Genomic DNA, 22,909 nt, shown 5'->3' on the forward strand with positions numbered 1-22,909 from the left:
GCTCCTCCCGAATAAAAAAATACCTTCCGCGTCAAATCACCGAAGCAGCTTCTGCGCTCATGTTGTCGTGGCCGAGTGGTTAAGGCGATGGAGTAGAAATCCATTGGGGTCTTCCCGCGCAGGTTCGAACCCTGCCGATTACGTATTCCCTTTTTCTCATTCAGGTTCAAGTTTCACCACGTTCTTTGGAACGAATGGTGTCTGATGCGAAATGGTATCCCACACTTTGCAAAAAGACGAGTTGTTTTTCCCAACAGAGTGCGCTCTATTTGAAAAGTCGGGACACAGTTCAACTTGTGTTATTATTCAGTGATTGGAAAAGTACGCAGCGCTTTCTGGATAAGAATTTTACAATGGAACATATGCTATTAATGAGTGAACGGAGATGTACATTCAGCTTGCTGATGAAGACTTCGGCCATGGGCAAGCGTTATTGACCAGGGAGGGGAGAAGTAAAATGCCTGAATCATGCGAGGAACAATTCAAATTTTCAATTTTGTCCAGGGATTGGCTATGGTGAATGCAGAAAAGCCAGTGTTTCGAAACAAACCTGTTGGACATTAACCTGGTGTTGTAAGACATCTTACTGTGCTCACCACAGTCCAACACCGGCATCTCCAAATCATGGCTATCTCAAAGCTAAGACAATGTGAATGCTTTTTGGATAGTGTATATCGCAAATATATTGTAGATGGTTGAATAAATACTAGAAATTAAGAGGGAACAAGTCAAGACCAGCATGGAGAGAAATAATCCTCTCTCACCCGTCAGTCAGGAATATTGGCTGTCTCCCAAGCACTGGATCCGGGTTCTGTTACCGAGCATTGCCAATTTAACCTTAGGGCGATCAAATGAGGACTCTCAAGTCGCGAACGTTGCTTTGTGACTCTAAAGACGTCCGTGGGTGCAATTCAAATAACCATAGTTTCAAACTCCACCTACCTTCCATTGAATTCAGGCTTCTTCTTTATTGTTCACAATGACTTGCCATTGTGGGTTTGATGGCAGACCCGATTTTTTTGCATTAAGATGGGGAAAGTGATTGAGGAGTATGTGGAAATGAACCAAAATGGGAACGTCTCGCCGACCGTGGTTTGCAAGGTATGGAAGGCGGGAGTGAGGGGAGGTAATTTCATTCAAGGCAAAGGTCGGTAGCGAGGCGCGGGAGGGAGGGCAGCGTTGATCGGGGAGATGTTGGCGGGCGATGGAATATATCTGATGCACACGGAAGAGGGACATGTAGTGAGGAGGAAGGAGTTGCCGGTGAAGTTTGATCTTCTATCGAAAGGGAGGGCGGTTCAGCAATGGAGGCGCGCAAGGGATTGGCTGTGAATATGGTGAGAAAGCCATTGGATTGCTGGCGGGTCATTTCCATCGGCAGGCAGCAGCGACGGAGGTGGGAGGGAGTATTTCTGCATCTGAATGTGAACTGGTTCGTTGATTTAGAAGAATGTTCAGAATATTTTTGTGACATTTGGGCATTTTTGATCTGAAGCGAGGGGAGTATCGAACTGATATTTGATAATAAATGTAAAATCCTCTCTTTCGTTGATGCGGAGTGGAAACGTTAACTCCGTTTCTCTCTCCACTGATGATGCCAGACCGGCTGAGTTTTCCCTGAAGTTTCTGTTTTGTGTGTTGAACTTTAATGGATTTGCTTGAACACATATGTTTCTGGACCCTGAGGATAAGACCTGCATTTTCAGAATCCAGCACTAACTCCAGTTTGTATTTTGATTTCTGTCGGTGCATTATCGCCCTGTCAACAAATAATGAAAGAAAATGCACAGAGTCCAACAGCAAATTGCGATTTTAAATCAAATCAAATGGCATTTCCTAATTCAACAAAGCGGTGCTATCAAAACTTTCTATAGCAACCTTAACAAAGCTATTGGCTCATCTCGGGTTTCGATTTCGTCAGGTTCTGAATGAAAGAATATTTATTGCGAACTCAATAATGTTGAGAATTGTATTATGTGTGTCTGCCTGCTACTACCGAATAAAAAAATGCCTTCCGCGTCAAATCACCGAACAGCATCGGCGCTCGTGTAGTCGTGGCCGAGTGGTTAAGGCGGTGGACTAGAAATCCATTGGGGTCTCCCCGCGCAGGTTCGAACCCTGCCGACTACGTATGTTCTTTTTCGCATTCAGGTTCAAGTTTCACCACGTTCTTTGGAACGAATGGTGTCTGATGCGAAATGGTATCCCACACTTTGAAAAAAGACGAGTTGTTTTTCCCAACAGAGTGCGCTCTATTTGAAAAGTCGGGACACAGTTCAACATGTGTTATTATTCAGTGATTGGAAAAGTTCACAACGCTTTCTGGATAAGAATTATACAATGGAACATATGCCATTAATTAGTGAACGGAGATGTACATTCAGCTTGCTGATGAAGAGTTAGGCCAGGGGCAAGCGTTATTGACTAGGGAGGGGAGAAGTAAAAGCCTGAATCATGCGAGCAACGATTCCAATTTTCGATTTTGTTCAGGGAATGGCTATGGTGAATGCAGAAAAGCTAGTGGTTCGAAACATACCTGTTGGACGTTAACCTGGTGTTGTCAGACATCGTACTGTGCTCACCACAGTCCAACACCGGCATCTCTAAATCATGGCTATCTCCAAACTAAGACAATGTGAATGATTCTTGGATAGTGTATATCGCAAATTGATTGTAGATGGTTGAATAAATACTAGAAACTAAGAGGGAACAAGCATGGAGAGAAATAATCCTCACTCACCCGTCAGTCAGGAATGTTGGCTGTCTCCCATGCACGAGATCCGGGTTCGCTTACCGAGCATTGCCAATTTAACCTTGTGGCGATCAAATGAGGACTCAAGTCGCGAACGTCCGCGGGTGCAATTCTAATAACCATAGTTTCAAACTCCATCTACCTTCCATTGAACTCAGTTTTCTTCTTTATTGTTAACAATTACTTGCCATTGTGGGTTTGATGGCAGACCCAATTTTTTGCATTAAGAGGAGAAAGTGATTGAGGAGTATGTGGAAATGAACCAAAATGGGAACGTCTCGCCGTCCGTGGTTTGGAAGGTATGGAAGGCGGTAGTGAGGGGGGAGGTCATTTCATTCAAGACAAAGGTGGTTAGCGAGGCGCGTTAGGAATGGCAGCGTGGATCAGGGAGATGTTGGCGGGCGATGGAATATATCTGATGCACACGGAAGCGGCACATTTAGTGAGGAGGAAGGAGTTGCAGGTGAAGTTTGATCTTCTATCGAAAGGGAGGGCTGTTCAGCAATGGAGGCCCGCAAGGGATTGGCTATGAGTATGGTGAACAAGCCATTGGATGGCTGGCTGGTCATTTCCATCGGCAGGCAGCAGCGATGGAGGTGGAAGGGAGTATTTCTGCATCTGAATGTGAACTGGTTCGTGGATTTAGAAGAATGTTGATAATATTTTTGTGACATTTGGGCATTTTGGATCTGAAGCGCGGGGAGTATCGAACTTATATTTGATAATAAATGTAAAATCCTCCCTTTAGTTGATGCGGAGTGGAAACGTTAACTCCGTTTCTCTCTCCACTGATGATGCCAGACCGGCTGAGTTTCCCCTGAAGTTTCTGTTTTTGTGAGTTGAAATCTAATGGATTTGCTTTAACCCAGATGTTTCTGGACCCTGAGGATAATTCCTGCATTTTCAGAATCCAGGAGTAACTCCAGTTTGTATTGTGATTTCTGTCGGTGCATTATCGCCCTGTCAACAAATACAGAAAGAAAATGCACAGAGTCCAACAGCAAATTGCGAATTTAAATCAAATCAAATGGCATTTCCTAATTCAACAAAGCGGTGCTATCAAAACATTCTTATAGCAACCTTAACAAAGCTATTGGCTCATCTCGGGTTTGGATTTCGTCAGGTTCTGAATGAAAGAATACTTATTATGAACACAATAATGTTCAGAATTGTATTATGTGTGTCTGCCTGCTCCTCCCGAATAAAAAAATACCTTCCGCGTCAAATCACCGAAGCAGCTTTTGCGCTCATGTAGTCGTGGCCGAGTGGTTAAGGCGATGGAGTAGAAATCCATTGGGGTCTCCCCGCGCAGGTTCGAACCCTGCCGATGACGTATTCCCTTTTTCTCATTCAGGTTCAAGTTTCACCACGTTCTTTGGAACGAATGGTGTCTGATGCGAAATGGTATCCCACACTTTGCAAAAAGACGAGTTGTTTTTCCCAACAGAGTGCGCTCTATTTGAAAAGTCGGGGCACAGTTCAACATGTGTTATTATTCAGTGATTGGAAAAGTACACAGCGCTTTCTGGATAAGAATTTTACAATGGAACATATGCTATTAATGAGTGAACGGAGATGGACATTCAGCTTGCTGATGAAGACTTCGGCCATGGGCAAGCGTTATTGACCAGGGAGGGGAGAAGTAAAATGCCTGAATCATGCGAGGAACAATTCAAATTTTCAATTTTGTCCAGGGATTGGCTATGGTGAATGCAGAAAAGCCAGTGTTTCGAAACAAACCTGTTGGACATTAACCTGGTGTTGTAAGACATCTTACTGTGCTCACCACAGTCCAACACCGGCATCTCCAAATCATGGCTATCTCAAAACTAAGACAATGTGAATGCTTTTTGGATAGTGTATATCGCAAATATATTGTAGATGGTTGAATAAATACTAGAAATTAAGAGGGAACAAGTCAAGACCAGCATGGAGAGAAATAATCCTCTCTCACCCGTCAGTCAGGAATATTGGCTGTCTCCCAAGCACTGGATCCGGGTTCTGTTACCGAGCATTGCCAATTTAACCTCAGGGCGATCAAATTAGGACTCTCAAGTCGCGAACGTTGCTTTGTGACTCTAAAGACGTCCGTGGGTGCAATTCAAATAACCATAGTTTCAAACTCCACCTACCTTCCATTGAATTCAGGCTTCTTCTTTATTGTTCACAATGACTTGCCATTGTGGGTTTGATGGCAGACCCGATTTTTTTGCATTAAGATGGGGAAAGTGATTGAGGAGTATGTGGAAATGAACCAAAATGGGAACGTCTCGCCGACCGTGGTTTGCAAGGTATGGAAGGCGGGAGTGAGGGGAGGTAATTTCATTCAAGGCAAAGGTCGGTAGCGATGCGCGGGAGGGAGGGCAGCGTTGATCGGGGAGATGTTGGCGGGCGATGGAATATATCTGATGCACACGGAAGAGGGACATGTAGTGAGGAGGAAGGAGTTGCCGGTGAAGTTTGATCTTCTATCGAAAGGGAGGGCGGTTCAGCAATGGAGGCGCGCAAGGGATTGGCTGTGAATATGGTGAGAAAGCCATTGGATTGCTGGCGGGTCATTTCCATCGGCAGGCAGCAGCGAGGGAGGTGGGAGGGAGTATTTCTGCATCTGAATGTGAACTGGTTCGTGGATTTAGAAGAATGTTCAGAATATTTTTGTGACATTTGGGCATTTTTGATCTGAAGCGAGGGGAGTATCGAACTGATATTTGATAATAAATGTAAAATCCTCTCTTTCGTTGATGCGGAGTGGAAACGTTAACTCCGTTTCTCTCGCCACTGATGATGCCAGACCGGCTGAGTTTTCCCTGAAGTTTCTGTTTTGTGTGTTGAACTTTAATGGATTTGCTTGAACACATATGTTTCTGGACCCTGAGGATAAGACCTGCATTTTCAGAATCCAGCACTAACTCCAGTTTGTATTTTGATTTCTGTCGGTGCATTATCGCCCTGTCAACAAATAATGAAAGAAAATGCACAGAGTCCAACAGCAAATTGCGATTTTAAATCAAATCAAATGGCATTTCCTAATTCAACAAAGCGGTGCTATCAAAACTTTCTATAGCAACCTTAACAAAGCTATTGGCTCATCTCGGGTTTGGATTTCGTCAGGTTCTGAATGAAAGAATATTTATTGCGAACTCAATAATGTTGAGAATTGTATTATGTGTGTCTGCCTGCTACTACCGAATAAAAAAATGCCTTCCGCGTCAAATCACCGAACAGCATCGGCGCTCGTGTAGTCGTGGCCGAGTGGTTAAGGCGATGGACTAAAAATCCATTGGGGTCTCCCCGCGCAGGTTCGAACCCTGCCGACTACGTATGTTCTTTTTCGCATTCAGGTTCAAGTTTCACCACGTTCTTTGGAACGAATGGTGTCTGATGCGAAATGGTATCCCACACTTTGAAAAAAGACGAGTTGTTTTTCCCAACAGAGTGCGCTCTATTTGAAAAGTCGGGACACAGTTCAACATGTGTTATTATTCAGTGATTGGAAAAGTTCACAACGCTTTCTGGATAAGAATTATACAATGGAACATATGCCATTAATTAGTGAACGGAGATGTACATTCAGCTTGCTGATGAAGAGTTAGGCCAGGGGCAAGCGTTATTGACTAGGGAGGGGAGACGTAAAAGCCTGAATCATGCGAGCAACGATTCCAATTTTCGATTTTGTTCAGGGAATGGCTATGGTGAATGCAGAAAAGCTAGTGGTTCGAAACATACCTGTTGGACGTTAACCTGGTGTTGTCAGACATCGTACTGTGCTCACCACAGTCCAACACCGGCATCTCTAAATCATGGCTATCTCCAAACTAAGACAATGTGAATGCTTTTTGGATAGTGTATATCGCAAATTGATTGTAGATGGTTGAATAAATACTAGAAACTAAGAGGGAACAAGCATGGAGAGAAAAAAGCCTCACTCACCCGTCAGTCAGGAATGTTGGCTGTCTCCCATGCACGAGATCCGGGTTCGCTTACCGAGCATTGCCAATTTAACCTTGTGGCGATCAAATGAGGACTCAAGTCGCGAACGTCCGCGGGTGCAATTCTAATAACCATAGTTTCAAACTCCATCTACCTTCCATTGAACTCAGTTTTCTTCTTTATTGTTAACAATTACTTGCCATTGTGGGTTTGATGGCAGACCCAATTTTTTGCATTAAGAGGAGAAAGTGATTGAGGAGTATGTGGAAATGAACCAAAATGGGAACGTCTCGCCGTCCGTGGTTTGGAAGGTATGGAAGGCGGTAGTGAGGGGGGAGGTCATTTCATTCAAGACAAAGGTGGTTAGCGAGGCGCGTTAGGAATGGCAGCGTGGATCAGGGAGATGTTGGCGGGCGATGGAATATATCTGATGCACACGGAAGCGGCACATTTAGTGAGGAGGAAGGAGTTGCAGGTGAAGTTTGATCTTCTATCGAAAGGGAGGGCTGTTCAGCAATGGAGGCCCGCAAGGGATTGGCTATGAGTATGGTGAACAAGCCATTGGATGGCTGGCTGGTCATGTCCATCGGCAGGCAGCAGCGATGGAGGTGGAAGGGAGTATTTCTGCATCTGAATGTGAACTGGTTCGTGGATTTAGAAGAATGTTGATAATATTTTTGTGACATTTGGGCATTTTGGATCTGAAGCGCGGGGAGTATCGAACTTATATTTGATAATAAATGTAAAATCCTCCCTTTAGTTGATGCGGAGTGGAAACGTTAACTCCGTTTCTCTCTCCACTGATGATGCCAGACCGGCTGAGTTTCCCCTGAAGTTTCTGTTTTTGTGAGTTGAAATCTAATGGATTTGCTTTAACCCAGATGTTTCTGGACCCTGAGGATAATTCCTGCATTTTCAGAATCCAGGAGTAACTCCAGTTTGTATTGTGATTTCTGTCGGTCCATTATCGCCCTGTCAACAAATACAGAAAGAAAATGCACAGAGTCCAACAGCAAATTGCGAATTTAAATCAAATCAAATGGCATTTCCTAATTCAACAAAGCGGTGCTATCAAAACATTCTTATAGCAACCTTAACAAAGCTATTGGCTCATCTCGGGTTTGGATTTCGTCAGGTTCTGAATGAAAGAATACTTATTATGAACACAATAATGTTCAGAATTGTATTATGTGTGTCTGCCTGCTCCTCCCGAATAAAAAAATACCTTCCGCGTCAAATCACCGAAGCAGCTTTTGCGCTCATGTAGTCGTGGCCGAGTGGTTAAGGCGATGGAGTAGAAATCCATTGGGGTCTCCCCGCGCAGGTTCGAACCCTGCCGATGACGTATTCCCTTTTTCTCATTCAGGTTCAAGTTTCACCACGTTCTTTGGAACGAATGGTGTCTGATGCGAAATGGTATCCCACACTTTGCAAAAAGACGAGTTGTTTTTCCCAACAGAGTGCGCTCTATTTGAAAAGTCGGGTCACAGTTCAACATGTGTTATTATTCAGTGATTGGAAAAGTACACAGCGCTTTCTGGATAAGAATTTTACAATGGAACATATGCTATTAATGAGTGAACGGAGATGGACATTCAGCTTGCTGATGAAGACTTCGGCCATGGGCAAGCGTTATTGACCAGGGAGGGGAGAAGTAAAATGCCTGAATCATGCGAGGAACAATTCAAATTTTCAATTTTGTCCAGGGATTGGCTATGGTGAATGCAGAAAAGCCAGTGTTTCGAAACAAACCTGTTGGACATTAACCTGGTGTTGTAAGACATCTTACTGTGCTCACCACAGTCCAACACCGGCATCTCCAAATCATGGCTATCTCCAAACTAAGACAATGTGAATGCTTTTTGGATAGTGTATATCGCAATATATATTTAGATGGTTGAATAATTACTAGAAATTAAGAGGGAACAAGTCAAGACCAGCATGGAGAGAAATAATCCTCACTCACCCGTCAGTCAGGAATATTGGCTGTCTCCCAAGCACTGGATCCGGGTTCTGTTACCGAGCATTGCCAATTTAACCTTAGGGCGATCAAATGAGGACTCTCAAGTCGCGAACGTTGCTTTGTGACTCGAAAGACGTCCGTGGGTGCAATTCAAATAACCATAGTTTCAAACTCCACCTACCTTCCATTGAACTCAGGCTTCTTCTTTATTGTTCACAATGACTTGCCATTGTGGGTTTGATTGCAGACCCGATTTTTGGCATTAAGATGGGGAAAGTGATTGAGGAGTATGTGGAAATGAACCAAAGTGGGAACGTCTCGCCGTCCGTGGTTTGCAAGGTATGGAAGGCGGGAGTGAGGGGAGGGAATTTCATTCAAGGCAAAGGAAGGTAGCGAGGCGCGGAAGGGAGGGCAGCGTTGATCGGGGAGATGTTGGCGGGCGATGGAATATATCTGATGCACACGGAAGAGGGACATGTAGTGAGGAGGAAAGAGTTGCCGGTGAAGTTTGATCTTCTATCGAAAGGGAGGGCGGTTCAGCAATGGAGGCCCGCAAGGGATTGGCTGTGAATATGGTGAGATAGCCATTGGATTGCTGGCGGGTCATTTCCATCGACAGGCAGCAGCGAGGGAGGTGGGAGGGAGTATTTCTGCATCTGAATGTGAACTGGTTCGTGGATTTAGAAGAATGTTCAGAATATTTTTGTGACATTTGGGCATTTTTGATCTGAAGCGAGGGGAGTATCGAACTGATATTTGATAATAAATGTAAAATCCTCTCTTTAGTTGATGCGGAGTGGAAACGTTAACTCCGTTTCTCTCTCCACTGATGATGCCAGACCGGCTGAGTTTTCCCTGAAGTTTCTGTTTTTGTGTGTTGAACTTTAATGGATTTGCTTGAACACATATGTTTCTGGACCCTGAGGATAAGACCTGCATTTTCAGAATCCAGCACTAACTCCAGTTTGTATTTTGATTTCTGTCGGTGCATTATCGCCCTGTCAACAAATAATGAAAGAAAATGCACAGAGTCCAACAGCAAATTGCGATTTTAAATCAAATCAAATGGCATTTCCTAATTCAACAAAGCGGTGCTATCAAAACTTTCCTATAGCAACCTTAACAAAGCTATTGGCTCATCTCGGGTTTGGATTTCGTCAGGTTCTGAATGAAAGAATATTTATTGCGAACTCAATAATGTTGAGAATTGTATTATGTGTGTCTGCCTGCTACTACCGAATAAAAAAATGCCTTCCGCGTCAAATCACCGAATAGCATCTACTCTCGTGTAGTCGTGACCGAGTGGTTAAGGCGATGGACTAGAAATCCATTGGGGTCTCCCCGCGCAGGTTCGAACCCTGCCGACTACGTATGTTCTTTTTCGCATTCAGGTTCAAGTTTCACCACGTTCTTTGGAACGAATGGTGTCTGATGCGAAATGGTATCCCACACTTTGCAAAAAAACGAGTTGTTTTTCCCAACAGAGTGCGCTCTATTTGAAAAGTCGGGACACAGTTCAACATGTGTTATTATTCAGTGATTGGAAAAGTTCACAACGCTTTCTGGATAAGAATTATACAATGGAACATATGCCATTAATTAGTGAACGGAGATGTACATTCAGCTTGCTGATGACGAGTTAGGCCATGGGCAAGCGTTATTGACTAGGGAGGGGAGAAGTAAAAGCCTGAATCATGCGAGCAACTATTCCAATTTTCGATTTTGTCCAGGGAATGGCTATGGTGAATGCAGAAAAGCTAGTGGTTCGAAACATACCTGTTGGACGTTAACCTGGTGTTGTCAGACATCGTACTGTGCTCACCACAGTCCAACACCGGCATCTCTAACTCATGGCTATCTCCAAACTAAGACAATGTGAATGATTTTTGGATAGTGTATATCGCAAATTGATTGTAGATGGTTGAATAAATACTAGAAACTAAGAGGGAACAAGCATGGAGAGAAATAAGCCTCACTCACCCGTCAGTCAGGAATGTTGGCTGTCTCCCAAGCACGAGATCCGGGTTCGCTTACCGAGCATTGCCAAGTTAACCTTGTGGCGATCAAATGAGGACTCTCAAGTCGCGAACGTCCGCGGGTGCAATTCAAATAACCATAGTTTCAAACTCCATCTACCTTCCATTGAACTCAGGTTTCTTCTTTATTGTTAACAATTACTTGCCATTGTGGGTTTGATGGCAGACCCAATTTTTTGCATTAAGAGGAGAAAGTGATTGAGGAGTATGTGGAAATGAACCAAAATGGGATCGTCTCGCCGTCCGTGGTTTGGAAGGTATGGAAGGCGGTAGTGGGGGGGGGAGGTAATTTCATTCAAGACAAAGGTGGTTAGCGAGGCGCGTTAGGAATGGCAGCGTGGATCAGGGAGATGTTGGCGGGCGATGGAATCTATCTGATGCACACGGAAGCGGCACATTTAGTGAGGAGGAAGGAGTTGCAGGTGATGTTTGATCTTCTATCGAAAGGGAGGGCTGTTCAGCAATGGAGGCCCGCAAGGGATTGGCTATGAGTATGGTGAACAAGCCATTGGATGGCTGGCTGGTCATTTCCATCGGCAGGCAGCAGCGATGGAGGTGGAAGGGAGTATTTCTGCATCTGAATGTGAACTGGTTCGTGGATTTAGAAGAATGTTGATAATATTTTTGTGACATTTGGGCATTTTGGATCTGAAGCGCGGGGAGTATCGAACTTATATTTGATAATAAATGTAAAATCCTCCCTTTAGTTGATGCGGAGTGGAAACGTTAACTCCGTTTCTCTCTCCACTGATGATGCCAGACCGGCTGAGTTTCCCCTGAAGTTTCTGTTTTTGTGAGTTGAAATCTAATGGATTTGCTTTAACCCAGATGTTTCTGGACCCTGAGAATAATTCCTGCATTTTCAGAATCCAGGAGTAACTCCAGTTTGTATTGTGATTTCTGTCGGTGCATTATCGCCCTGCAACAAATACAGAAAGAAAATGCACAGAGTCCAACAGCAAATTGCGAATTTAAATCAAATCAAATGGCATTTCCTAATTCAACAAAGCGGTGCTATCAAAACATTCTTATAGCAACCTTAACAAAGCTATTGGCTCATCTCGGGTTTGGATTTCGTCAGGTTCTGAATGAAAGAATACTTATTATGAACACAATAATGTTCAGAATTGTATTATGTGTGTCTGCCTGCTCCTCCCGAATAAAAAAATACCTTCCGCGTCAAATCACCGAAGCAGCTTTTGCGCTCATGTAGTCGTGGCCGAGTGGTTAAGTCGATGGAGTAGAAATCCATTGGGGTCTCCCCGCGCAGGTTCGAAACCTGCCGATTACGTATTCCCTTTTTCTCATTCAGGTTCAAGTTTCACCACGTTCTTTGGAACGAATGGTGTCTGATGCGAAATGGTATCCCACACTTTGCAAAAAGACGAGTTGTTTTCCCCAACAGAGTGCGCTCTATTTGAAAAGTCGGGACACGGTTCAACTTGTGTTATTATTCAGTGATTGGAAAAGTACACAGCGCTTTCTGGATAAGAATTTTACAATGGAACATATGCTATTAATGAGTGAACGGAGATGTACATTCAGCTTGCTGATGAAGACTTCGGCCATGGGCAAGCGTTATTGACCAGGGAGGGGAGAAGTAAAATGCCTGAATCATGCGAGGAACAATTCAAATTTTCAATTTTGTCCAGGGATTGGCTATGGTGAATGCAGAAAAGCCAGTGTTTCGAAACAAACCTGTTGGACATTAACCTGGTGTTGTAAGACATCTTACTGTGCTCACCACAGTCCAACACCGGCATCTCCAAATCATGGCTATCTCCAAACTAAGACAATGTGAATGCTTTTTGGATAGTGTATATCGCAAATATATTGTAGATGGTTGAATAAATACTAGAAATTAAGAGGGAACAAGTCAAGACCAGCATGGAGAGAAATAATCCTCACTCACCCGTCAGTCAGGAATATTGGCTGTCTCCCAAGCACTGGATCCGGGTTCTGTTACCGAGCATTGCCAATTTAACCTTAGGGCGATCAAATGAGGACTCTCAAGTCGCGAACGTTGCTTTGTGACTCTAAAGACGTCCGTGGGTGCAATTCAAATAACCATAGTTTCAAACTCCACCTACCTTCCATTGAACTCAGGCTTCTTCTTTATTGTTCACAATGACTTGCCATTGTGGGTTTGATGGCAGACCCGATTTTTTGCATTAAGATGGGGAAAGTGATTGAGGAGTATGTGGAAATGAACCAAAATGGGAACGTCTCGCCGACCGTGGTTTGCAAGGTATGGAAGGCGGGAGTGAGGGGAGGTAATTTCATTCAAGGCAAAGGTCGGTAGCGAGGCGCGGGAGGGAGGGCAGCGTTGATCGGGGAGATGTTGGCGGGCGATGGAATATATCTGATGCACACGGAAGAGGGACATGTAGTGAGGAGGAAGGAGTTGCCGGTGAAGTTTGATCTTCTATCGAAAGGGACGGCGGTTCAGCAATGGAGGCGCGCAAGGGATTGGCTGTGAATATGGTGAGAAAGCCATTGGATTGCTGGCGGGTCATTTCCATCGGCAGGCAGCAGCGAGGGAGGTGGGAGGGAGTATTTCTGCATCTGAATGTGAACTGGTTCGTGGATTTAGAAGAATGTTCAGAATATTTTTGTGACATTTGGGCATTTTTGATCTGAAGCGAGGGGAGTATCGAACTGATATTTGATAATGAATGTAAAATCCTCTCTTTAGTTGATGCGGAGTGGAAACGTTAACTCCGTTTCTCTCTCCACTGATGCTGCCAGACCGGCTGAGTTTTCCCTGAAGTTTCTGTTTTGTGTGTTGAACTTTAATGGATTTGCTTGAACACATATGTTTCTGGACCCTGAGGATAAGACCTGCATTTTCAGAATCCAGCACTAACTCCAGTTTGTATTTTGATTTCTGTCGGTGCATTATCGCCCTGTCAACAAATAATGAAAGAAAATGCACAGAGTCCAACAGCAAATTGCGATTTTAAATCAAATCAAATGGCATTTCCTAATTCAACAAAGCGGTGCTATCAAAACTTTCCTATAGCAACCTTAACAAAGCTATTGGCTCATCTCGGGTTTGGATTTCGTCAGGTTCTGAATGAAAGAATATTTATTGCGAACTCAATAATGTTGAGAATTGTATTATGTGTGTCTGCCTGCTACTACCGAATAAAAAAATGCCTTCCGCGTCAAATCACCGAACAGCATCTGCTCTCGTGTAGTCGTGGCCGAGTGGTTAAGGCGATGGACGAGAAATCCATTGGGGTCTCCCCGCGCAGGTTCGAACCCTGCCGACTACGTATGTTCTTTTTCGCATTCAGGTTCAAGTTTCACCACGTTCTTTGGAACGAATGGTGTCTGATGCGAAATGGTATCCCACACTTTGCAAAAAGACGAGTTGTTTTTCCCAACAGCGTGCGCTCTATTTGAAAAGTCGGGACACAGTTCAACATGTGTTATTATTCAGTGATTGGAAAAGTTCACAACGCTTTCTGGATAAGAATTATACAATGGAACATATGCCATTAATTAGTGAACGGAGATGTACATTCAGCTTGCTGATGAAGAGTTAGGCCATGGGCCAGCGTTATTGACTAGGGAGGGGAGAAGTAAAAGCCTGAATCATGCGAGCAACTATTCCAATTTTCGATTTTGTCCAGGGAATGGCTATGGTGAATGCAGAAAAGCTAGTGGTTCGAAACATACCTGTTGGACGTTAACCTGGTGTTGTCAGACATCGTACTGTGCTCACCACAGTCCAACACCGGCATCTCTAACTCATGGCTATCTCCAAACTAAGACAATGTGAATGATTTTTGGATAGTGTATATCGCAAATTGATTGTAGATGGTTGAATAAATACTAGAAACTAAGAGGGAACAAGCATGGAGAGAAATAAGCCTCACTCACCCGTCAGTCAGGAATGTTGGCTGTCTCCCAAGCACGAGATCCGGGTTCGCTTACCGAGCATTGCCAATTTAACCTTGTGGCGATCAAATGAGGACTCTCAAGTCGCGAACGTCCGCGGGTGCAATTCAAATAACCATAGTTTCAAACTCCATCTACCTTCCATTGAACTCAGGTTTCTTCTTTATTGTTAACAATTACTTGCCATTGTGGGTTTGATGGCAGACCCAATTTTTTGCATTAAGAGGAGAAAGTGATTGAGGAGTATGTGGAAATGAACCAAAATGGGATCGTCTCGCCGTCCGTGGTTTGGAAGGTATGGAAGGCGGTAGTGGGGGGGGGAGGTCATTTCATTCAAGATAAAGGTGGTTAGCGAGGCGCGTTAGGAATGGCAGCGTGGATCAGGGAGATGTTGGCGGGCGATGGAATCTATCTGATGCACACGGAAGCGGCACATTTAGTGAGGAGGAAGGAGTTGCAGGTGATGTTTGATCTTCTATCGAAAGGGAGGGCTGTTCAGCAATGGAGGCCCGCAAGGGATTGGCTATGAGTATGGTGAACAAGCCATTGGATGGCTGGCTGGTCATTTCCATCGGCAGGCAGCAGCGATGGAGGTGGAAGGGCGTATTTCTGCATCTGAATGTGAACTGGTTCGTGGATTTAGAAGAATGTTGATAATATTTTTGTGACATTTGGGCATTTTGGATCTGAAGCGCGGGGAGTATCGAACTTATATTTGATAATAAATGTAAAATCCTCCCTTTAGTTGATGCGGAGTGGAAACGTTAACTCCGTTTCTCTCTCCACTGATGATGCCAGACCGGCTGAGTTTCCCCTGAAGTTTCTGTTTTTGTGAGTTGAAATCTAATGGATTTGCTTTAACCCAGATGTTTCTGGACCCTGAGGATAATTCCTGCATTTTCAGAATCCAGGAGTAACTCCAGTTTGTATTGTGATTTCTGTCGGTGCATTATCGCCCTGCAACAAATACAGAAAGAAAATGCACAGAGTCCAACAGCAAATTGCGAATTTAAATCAAATCAAATGGCATTTCCTAATTCAACAAAGCGGTGCTATCAAAACATTCTTATAGCAACCTTAACAAAGCTATTGGCTCATCTCGGGTTTGGATTTCGTCAGGTTCTGAATGAAAGAATACTTATTATGAACACAATAATGTTCAGAATTGTATTATGTGTGTCTGCCTGCTCCTCCCGAATAAAAAAATACCTTCCGCGTCAAATCACCGAAGCAGCTTTTGCGCTCATGTAGTCGTGGCCGAGTGGTTAAGGCGATGGAGTAGAAATCCATTGGGGTCTCCCCGCGCAGGTTCGAACCCTGCCGATTACGTATTCCCTTTTTCTCATTCAGGTTCAAGTTTCACCACGTTCTTTGGAACGAATGGTGTCTGATGCGAAATGGTATCCCACACTTTGCAAAAAGACGAGTTGTTTTTCCCAACAGAGTGCGCTCTATTTGAAAAGTCGGGACACAGTTCAACATGTGTTATTATTCAGTGATTGGAAAAGTACACAGCGCTTTCTGGATAAGAATTTTACAATGGAACATATGCTATTAATGAGTGAACGGAGATGTACATTCAGCTTGCTGATGAAGACTTCGGCCATGGGCAAGCGTTATTGACCAGGGAGGGGAGAAGTAAAATGCCTGAATCATGCGAGGAACAATTCAAATTTTCAATTTTGTCCAGGGATTGGCTATGGTGAATGCAGAAAAGCCAGTGTTTCGAAACAAACCTGTTGGACATTAACCTGGTGTTGTAAGACATCTTACTGTGCTCACCACAGTCCAACACCGGCATCTCCAAATCATGGCTATCTCCAAACTAAGACAATGTGAATGCTTTTTGGATAGTGTATATCGCAAATATATTGTAGATGGTTGAATAAATACTAGAAATTAAGAGGGAACAAGTCAAGACCAGCATGGAGAGAAATAATCCTCACTCACCCGTCAGTCAGGAATATTGGCTGTCTCCCAAGCACTGGATCCGGGTTCTGTTACCGAGCATTGCCAATTTAACCTTAGGGCGATCAAATGAGGACTCTCAAGTCGCGAACGTTGCTTTGTGACTCTAAAGACGTCCGTGGGTGCAATTCAAATAACCATAGTTTCAAACTCCACCTACCTTCCATTGAACTCAGGCTTCTTCTTTATTGTTCACAATGACTTGCCATTGTGGGTTTGATGGCAGACCCGATTTTTTGCATTAAGATGGGGAAAGTGATTGAGGAGTATGTGGAAATGAACCAAAATGGGAACGTCTCGCCGACCGTGGTTTGCAAGGTATGGAAGGCGGGAGTGAGGGGAGGTAATTTCATTCAAGGCAAAGGTCGGTAGCGAGGCGCGGGAGGGAGGGCAGCGTTGATCGGAGAGATGTTGGCGGGCGATGGAATATATCTGATGCACACGGAAGAGGGACATGTAGTGAGGAGGAAGGAGTTGCCGGTGAAGTTTGATCTTCTATCGAAAGGGAGGGCGGTTCAGCAATGGAGGCGCGCAAGGGATTGGCTGTGAATATGGTGAGAAAGCCATTGGATTGCTGGCGGGTCATTTCCATCGGCAGGCAGCAGCGAGGGAGGTGGGAGGGAGTATTTCTGCATCTGAATGTGAACTGGTTCGTGGATTTAGAAGAATGTTCAGAATATTTTTGTGACATTTGGGCATTTTTGATCTGAAGCGAGGGGAGTATCGAACTGATATTTGATAATGAATGTAAAATCCTCTCTTTAGTTGAAGCGGAGTGGAAACGTTAACTCCGTTTCTCTCTCCACTGATGATGCCAGACCGGCTGAGTTTTCCCTGAAGTTTCTGTTTTGTGTGTTGAACTTTAATGGATTTGCTTGAACACATATATTTCTGGACCCTGAGGATAAGACCTGCATTTTCAGAATCCAGCACTAACTCCAGTTTGTATTTTGATTTCTGTCGGTGCATTATCGCCCTGTCAACAAATAATGAAAGACAATGCACAGAGTCCAACAGCAAATTGCGATTTTAAATCAAATCAAATGGCATTTCCTAATTCAACAAAGCGGTGCTATCAAAACTTTCCTAGAGCAACCTTAACAAAGCTATTGGCTCATCTCGGGTTTGGATTTCGTCAGGTTCTGAATGAAAGAATATTTATTGCGAACTCAATAATGTTGAGAATTGTATTATGTGTGTCTGCCTGCTACTACCGAATAAAAAAATGCCTTCCGCGTCAAATCACCGAACAGCATCTACTCTCGTGTAGTCGTGGCCGAGTGGTTAAGGCGATGGATTAGAAATCCATTGGGGTCTCCTCGCGCAGGTTCGAACCCTGCCGACTACGTATGTTCTTTTTCGCATTCAGGTTCAAGTTTCACCACGTTCTTTGGAACGAATGGTGTCTGATGCGAAATGGTATCCCACACTTTGCAAAAAGACGAGTTGTTTTTCCCAACAGAGTGCGCTCTATTTGAAAAGTCGGGACACAGTTCAACATGTGTTATTATTCAGTGATTGGAAAAGTTCACAACGCTTTCTGGATAAGAATTATACAATGGAACATATGCCATTAATTAGTGAACGGAGATGTACATTCAGCTTGCTGATGACGAGTTAGGCCATGGGCAAGCGTTATTGACTAGGGAGGGGAGAAGTAAAAGCCTGAATCATGCGAGCAACTATTCCAATTTTCGATTTTGTCCAGGGAATGGCTATGGTGAATGCAGAAAAGCTAGTGGTTCGAAACATACCTGTTGGACGTTAACCTGGTGTTGTCAGACATCGTACTGTGCTCACCACAGTCCAACACCGGCATCTCTAACTCATGGCTATCTCCAAACTAAGACAATGTGAATGATTTTTGGATAGTGTATATCGCAAATTGATTGTAGATGGTTGAATAAATACTAGAAACTAAGAGGGAACAAGCATGGAGAGAAATAAGCCTCACTCACCCGTCAGTCAGGAATGTTGGCTGTCTCCCAAGCACGAGATCCGGGTTCGCTTACCGAGCATTGCCAATTTAACCTTGTGGCGATCAAATGAGGACTCTCAAGTCGCGAACGTCCGCGGGTGCAATTCAAATAACCATAGTTTCAAACTCCATCTACCTTCCATTGAACTCAGGTTTCTTCTTTATTGTTAACAATTACTTGCCATTGTGGGTTTGATGGCAGACCCAATTTTTTGCATTAAGAGGAGAAAGTGATTGAGGAGTATGTGGAAATGAACCAAAATGGGATCGTCTCGCCGTCCGTGGTTTGGAAGGTATGGAAGGCGGTAGTGGGGGGGGAGGTCATTTCATTCAAGACAAAGGTGGTTAGCGAGGCGCGTTAGGAATGGCAGCGTGGATCAGGGAGATGTTGGCGGGCGATGGAATCTATCTGATGCACACGGAAGCGGCACATTTAGTGAGGAGGAAGGAGTTGCAGGTGATGTTTGATCTTCTATCGAAAGGGAGGGCTGTTCAGCAATGGAGGCCCGCAAGGGATTGGCTATGAGTATGGTGAACAAGCCATTGGATGGCTGGCTGGTCATTTCCATCGGCAGGCAGCAGCGATGGAGGTGGAAGGGAGTATTTCTGCATCTGAATGTGAACTGGTTCGTGGATTTAGAAGAATGTTGATAATATTTTTGTGACATTTGGGCATTTTGGATCTGAAGCGCGGGGAGTATCGAACTTATATTTGATAATAAATGTAAAATCCTCCCTTTAGTTGATGCGGAGTGGAAACGTTAACTCCGTTTCTCTCTCCACTGATGATGCCAGACCGGCTGAGTTTCCCCTGAAGTTTCTGTTTTTGTGAGTTGAAATCTAATGGATTTGCTTTAACCCAGATGTTTCTGGACCCTGAGAATAATTCCTGCATTTTCAGAATCCAGGAGTAACTCCAGTTTGTATTGTGATTTCTGTCGGTGCATTATCGCCCTGCAACAAATACAGAAAGAAAATGCACAGAGTCCAACAGCAAATTGCGAATTTAAATCAAATCAAATGGCATTTCCTAATTCAACAAAGCGGTGCTATCAAAACATTCTTATAGCAACCTTAACAAAGCTATTGGCTCATCTCGGGTTTGGATTTCGTCAGGTTCTGAATGAAAGAATACTTATTATGAACACAATAATGTTCAGAATTGTATTATGTGTGTCTGCCTGCTCCTCCCGAATAAAAAAATACCTTCCGCGTCAAATCACCGAAGCATCTTTTGAGCTCATGCAGTCGTGGCCGAGTGGTTAAGGCGATGGAGTAGAAATCCATTGGGGTCTCCCCGCGCAGGTTCGAACCCTGCCGATTACGTATTCCCTTTTCCTCATTCAGGTTCAAGTTTCACCACGTTCTTTGGAACGAATGGTGTCTGATGCGAAATGGTATCCCACACTTTGCAAAAAGACGAGTTGCTTTTCCCAACAGAGTGCGCTCTATTTGAAAAGTCGGGACACAGTTCAACATGTGTTATTATTCAGTGATTGGAAAAGTACCCAGCGCTTTCTGGATAAGAATTTTACAATGGAACATATGCTATTAATGAGTGAACGGAGATGTACATTCAGCTTGCTGATGAAGACTTAGGCCATGGGCAAGCGTTATTGACCAGGGAGGGGAGAAGTAAAATGCCTGAATCATGCGAGCAAAAATTCCAATTTTCAATTTTGTCCAGGGATTGGCTATGGTGAATGCAGAAAAGCCAGTGCTTCGAAACAAACCTGTTGGACATTAACCTGGTGTTGTAAGACATCTTACTGTGCTCACCACAGTCCAACACCGGCATCTCCAAATCATGTCTATCTCAAAACTAAGACAATGTGAATGCTTTTTGGATAGTGTATATCGCAAATATATTGTAGATGGTTGAATAAATACGAGAAATTAAGAGGGAACAAGTCAAGACCAGCATGGAGAGAAATAATCCTCACTCACCCGACAGTCAGGAATATTGGCTGTCTCCCAAGCACTGGATCCGGGTTCTGTTACCGAGCATTGCCAATTTAACCTTAGGGCGATCAAATGAGGACTCTCAACTCGCGAACGTTGCTTTGTGACTCGAAAGACGTCCGTGGGTGCAATTCAAATAACCATAGTTTCAAACTCCCCCTACCTTCCATTGAACTCAGGCTTCTTCTTTATTGTTCACAATGACTTGCCATTGTGGGTTTGATGGCAGACCCGATTTTTTGCATTAAGATGGGGAAAGTGATTGAGGAGTATGTGGAAATGAACCAAAATGGGAACGTCTCGCCGTCCGTGGTTTGCAAGGTATGGAAGGCGGGAGTGAGGGGAGGTAATTTCATTCAAGGCAAAGGTGGGTAGCGAGGCGCGGGAGGGAGGGCAGCGTTGATCGGGGAGATGTTGGCGGGCGATGGAATATATCTGATGCACACGGAAGAGGGACATGTAGTGAGGAGGAAGGAGTTGCCGGTGAAGTTTGATCTTCGATCGAAAGGGAGGGCGGTTCAGCAATGGAGGCCCTAAAGGGATTGGCTATGAATATGGTGAGAAAGCCATTGGATTGCTGGCGGGTCATTTCCATCGGCAGGCAGCAGCGAGGGAGGTGGGAGGGAGTATTTCTGCATCTGAATGTGAACTGGTTCGTGGATTTAGAAGAATGTTCAGAATATATTTGTGACATTTGGGCATTTTGGATCTGAAGCGAGGGGAGTATCGAACTGATATTTGATAATAAATGTAAAATCCTCTCTTTAGTTGATGCGGAGTGGAAACGTTAACTCCGTTTCTCTCTCCACTGATGATGCCAGACCGGCTGAGTTTTCCCTGAAGTTTCTGTTTTTGTGTGTTGAAATTTAATGGATTTGCTTGAACACATATGTTTCTGGACCCTGATGATAATACCTGCATTTTCAGAATCCAGCACTAACTCCAGTTTGTATTTTGATTTCTGTCGGTGCATTATCGCCCTGTCAACAAATAATGAAAGAAAATGCACAGAGTCCAACAGCAAATTGCGATTTTAAATCAAATCAAATGGCATTTCCTAATTCAACAAAGCGGTGCTATCAAAACTTTCCTATAGCAACCTTAACAAAGCTATTGGCTCATCTCGGGTTTGGATTTCGTCAGGTTCTGAATGAAAGAATATTTATTGCGAACTCAATAATGTTGAGAATTGTATTATGTGTGTCTGCCTGCGACTACCGAATAAAAAAATACCTTCCGCGTCAAATCACCGAACAGCATCTGCTCTCGTATAGTCGTGGCCGAGTGGTTAAGGCGATGGACTAGAAATCCATTGGGGTTTCCACGCGCAGGTTCGAACCCCGCCGTCTACGTATGCTCTTTTTCTCATTCAGGTTCAAGTTTCACCACGTTCTTTGGAACGAATGGTGTCTGATGCGAAATGGTATCCCACACTTTGCAAAAAGACCAGTTGTTTTTCCCAACAGAGTGCGCTATATTTGAAAAGTCGGGACTCATTTCGACATGTGTTATTATTCAGTGATTGGAAAAGTTCACAACGCTTTCTGGATAAGAATTATACAATGGAACATATGCCATTAATTAGTGAACGGAGATGTACAGACAGCTTGCTGATGAAGAGTTAGGCCATGGGCAAGCGTTATTGACTGGGGAGGGGGGAAGTAAAAGCCTGAATCATGCGAGCAACAATTCCAATTTTCAATTTTGTCCAGGGATTGGCGATGGTGAATGCAGAAAAGCTAGTGTTTCGAAACAAACCTGTTGGACGTTGACCTGGTGTTGTAAGACACCGTACTGTGCTCACCACAGTCCAACACCGGCATCTCTAAATCATGGCTATCTCCAAACTAAGACAATGTGAATGCTTTTTGGATAGTGTATATCGCAAATTGATTGTAGATGGTTGAATAAATACTAGAAACTAAGAGGGAACAAGAATGGAGAGAAATAATCCTCACTCACCCGTCAGTCAGGAATGTTGGCTGTCTCCCAAGCACCAGAACCGGGCTCGCTTACCGAGCATTGCCAATTTCACCTTGTGGCGATCAAATGAGGACTCTCAAGTCGCGAACGTCCGCGGGTGCAATTTAAATAACCATAGTTTCAAACTCCATCTACCTTCCATTGAACTCAGGTTTCTTTTTTATTGTTAACAATTACTTGCCATTGTGGGTTTGATGGCAGACCCAATTTTTTGCATTAAGAGGAGAAAGTGATTGAGGAGTATGTGGAAATGAACCAAAATGGGAACGTCTCGCCGTCCGTGGTTTGGAAGGTATGGAAGGCGGTAGTGAGGGGGGAGGTCATTTCATTCAAGACAAAGGTGGTTAGCGAGGCGCGTTAGGAATGGCAGCGTGGATCAGGGAGATGTTGGCGGGCGATGGAATATATCTGATGCACACGGAAGCGGCACA

General features: G+C 44.1%; 12 non-coding genes across 12 annotated transcripts; all 12 read left to right on the forward strand.

Moving 5' to 3' along the window:
* Positions 1 to 61: 61 nt before the first annotated feature.
* Positions 62 to 143, forward strand: trnas-aga (transfer RNA serine (anticodon AGA)). The gene has a single exon. It is a non-coding gene; the product is annotated as a tRNA-Ser (tRNA).
* A 1,905-nt stretch (positions 144 to 2,048) lies between these two features.
* Positions 2,049 to 2,130, forward strand: trnas-aga (transfer RNA serine (anticodon AGA)). Its single transcript has one exon. It is a non-coding gene; the product is annotated as a tRNA-Ser (tRNA).
* A 1,873-nt stretch (positions 2,131 to 4,003) lies between these two features.
* trnas-aga (transfer RNA serine (anticodon AGA)) lies at positions 4,004 to 4,085 on the forward strand. The gene has a single exon. It is a non-coding gene; the product is annotated as a tRNA-Ser (tRNA).
* A 1,905-nt stretch (positions 4,086 to 5,990) lies between these two features.
* Positions 5,991 to 6,072, forward strand: trnaf-aaa (transfer RNA phenylalanine (anticodon AAA)). Its single transcript has one exon. It is a non-coding gene; the product is annotated as a tRNA-Phe (tRNA).
* A 1,873-nt stretch (positions 6,073 to 7,945) lies between these two features.
* On the forward strand, positions 7,946 to 8,027 carry trnas-aga (transfer RNA serine (anticodon AGA)). The gene has a single exon. It is a non-coding gene; the product is annotated as a tRNA-Ser (tRNA).
* A 1,906-nt stretch (positions 8,028 to 9,933) lies between these two features.
* trnas-aga (transfer RNA serine (anticodon AGA)) lies at positions 9,934 to 10,015 on the forward strand. The gene has a single exon. It is a non-coding gene; the product is annotated as a tRNA-Ser (tRNA).
* A 1,875-nt stretch (positions 10,016 to 11,890) lies between these two features.
* trnas-aga (transfer RNA serine (anticodon AGA)) lies at positions 11,891 to 11,972 on the forward strand. Its single transcript has one exon. It is a non-coding gene; the product is annotated as a tRNA-Ser (tRNA).
* Positions 11,973 to 13,877: 1,905 nt separating this feature from the next.
* Positions 13,878 to 13,959, forward strand: trnas-aga (transfer RNA serine (anticodon AGA)). The gene has a single exon. It is a non-coding gene; the product is annotated as a tRNA-Ser (tRNA).
* A 1,875-nt stretch (positions 13,960 to 15,834) lies between these two features.
* On the forward strand, positions 15,835 to 15,916 carry trnas-aga (transfer RNA serine (anticodon AGA)). The gene has a single exon. It is a non-coding gene; the product is annotated as a tRNA-Ser (tRNA).
* Positions 15,917 to 17,821: 1,905 nt separating this feature from the next.
* Positions 17,822 to 17,903, forward strand: trnas-aga (transfer RNA serine (anticodon AGA)). Its single transcript has one exon. It is a non-coding gene; the product is annotated as a tRNA-Ser (tRNA).
* Positions 17,904 to 19,777: 1,874 nt separating this feature from the next.
* trnas-aga (transfer RNA serine (anticodon AGA)) lies at positions 19,778 to 19,859 on the forward strand. The gene has a single exon. It is a non-coding gene; the product is annotated as a tRNA-Ser (tRNA).
* A 1,906-nt stretch (positions 19,860 to 21,765) lies between these two features.
* On the forward strand, positions 21,766 to 21,847 carry trnas-aga (transfer RNA serine (anticodon AGA)). Its single transcript has one exon. It is a non-coding gene; the product is annotated as a tRNA-Ser (tRNA).
* Positions 21,848 to 22,909: the final 1,062 nt, after the last annotated feature.

This window comes from Scyliorhinus torazame, chromosome 4, assembly GCF_047496885.1.
Source record: "Scyliorhinus torazame isolate Kashiwa2021f chromosome 4, sScyTor2.1, whole genome shotgun sequence".
NCBI classification, from domain to species: Eukaryota; Metazoa; Chordata; class Chondrichthyes; order Carcharhiniformes; family Scyliorhinidae; genus Scyliorhinus; species Scyliorhinus torazame.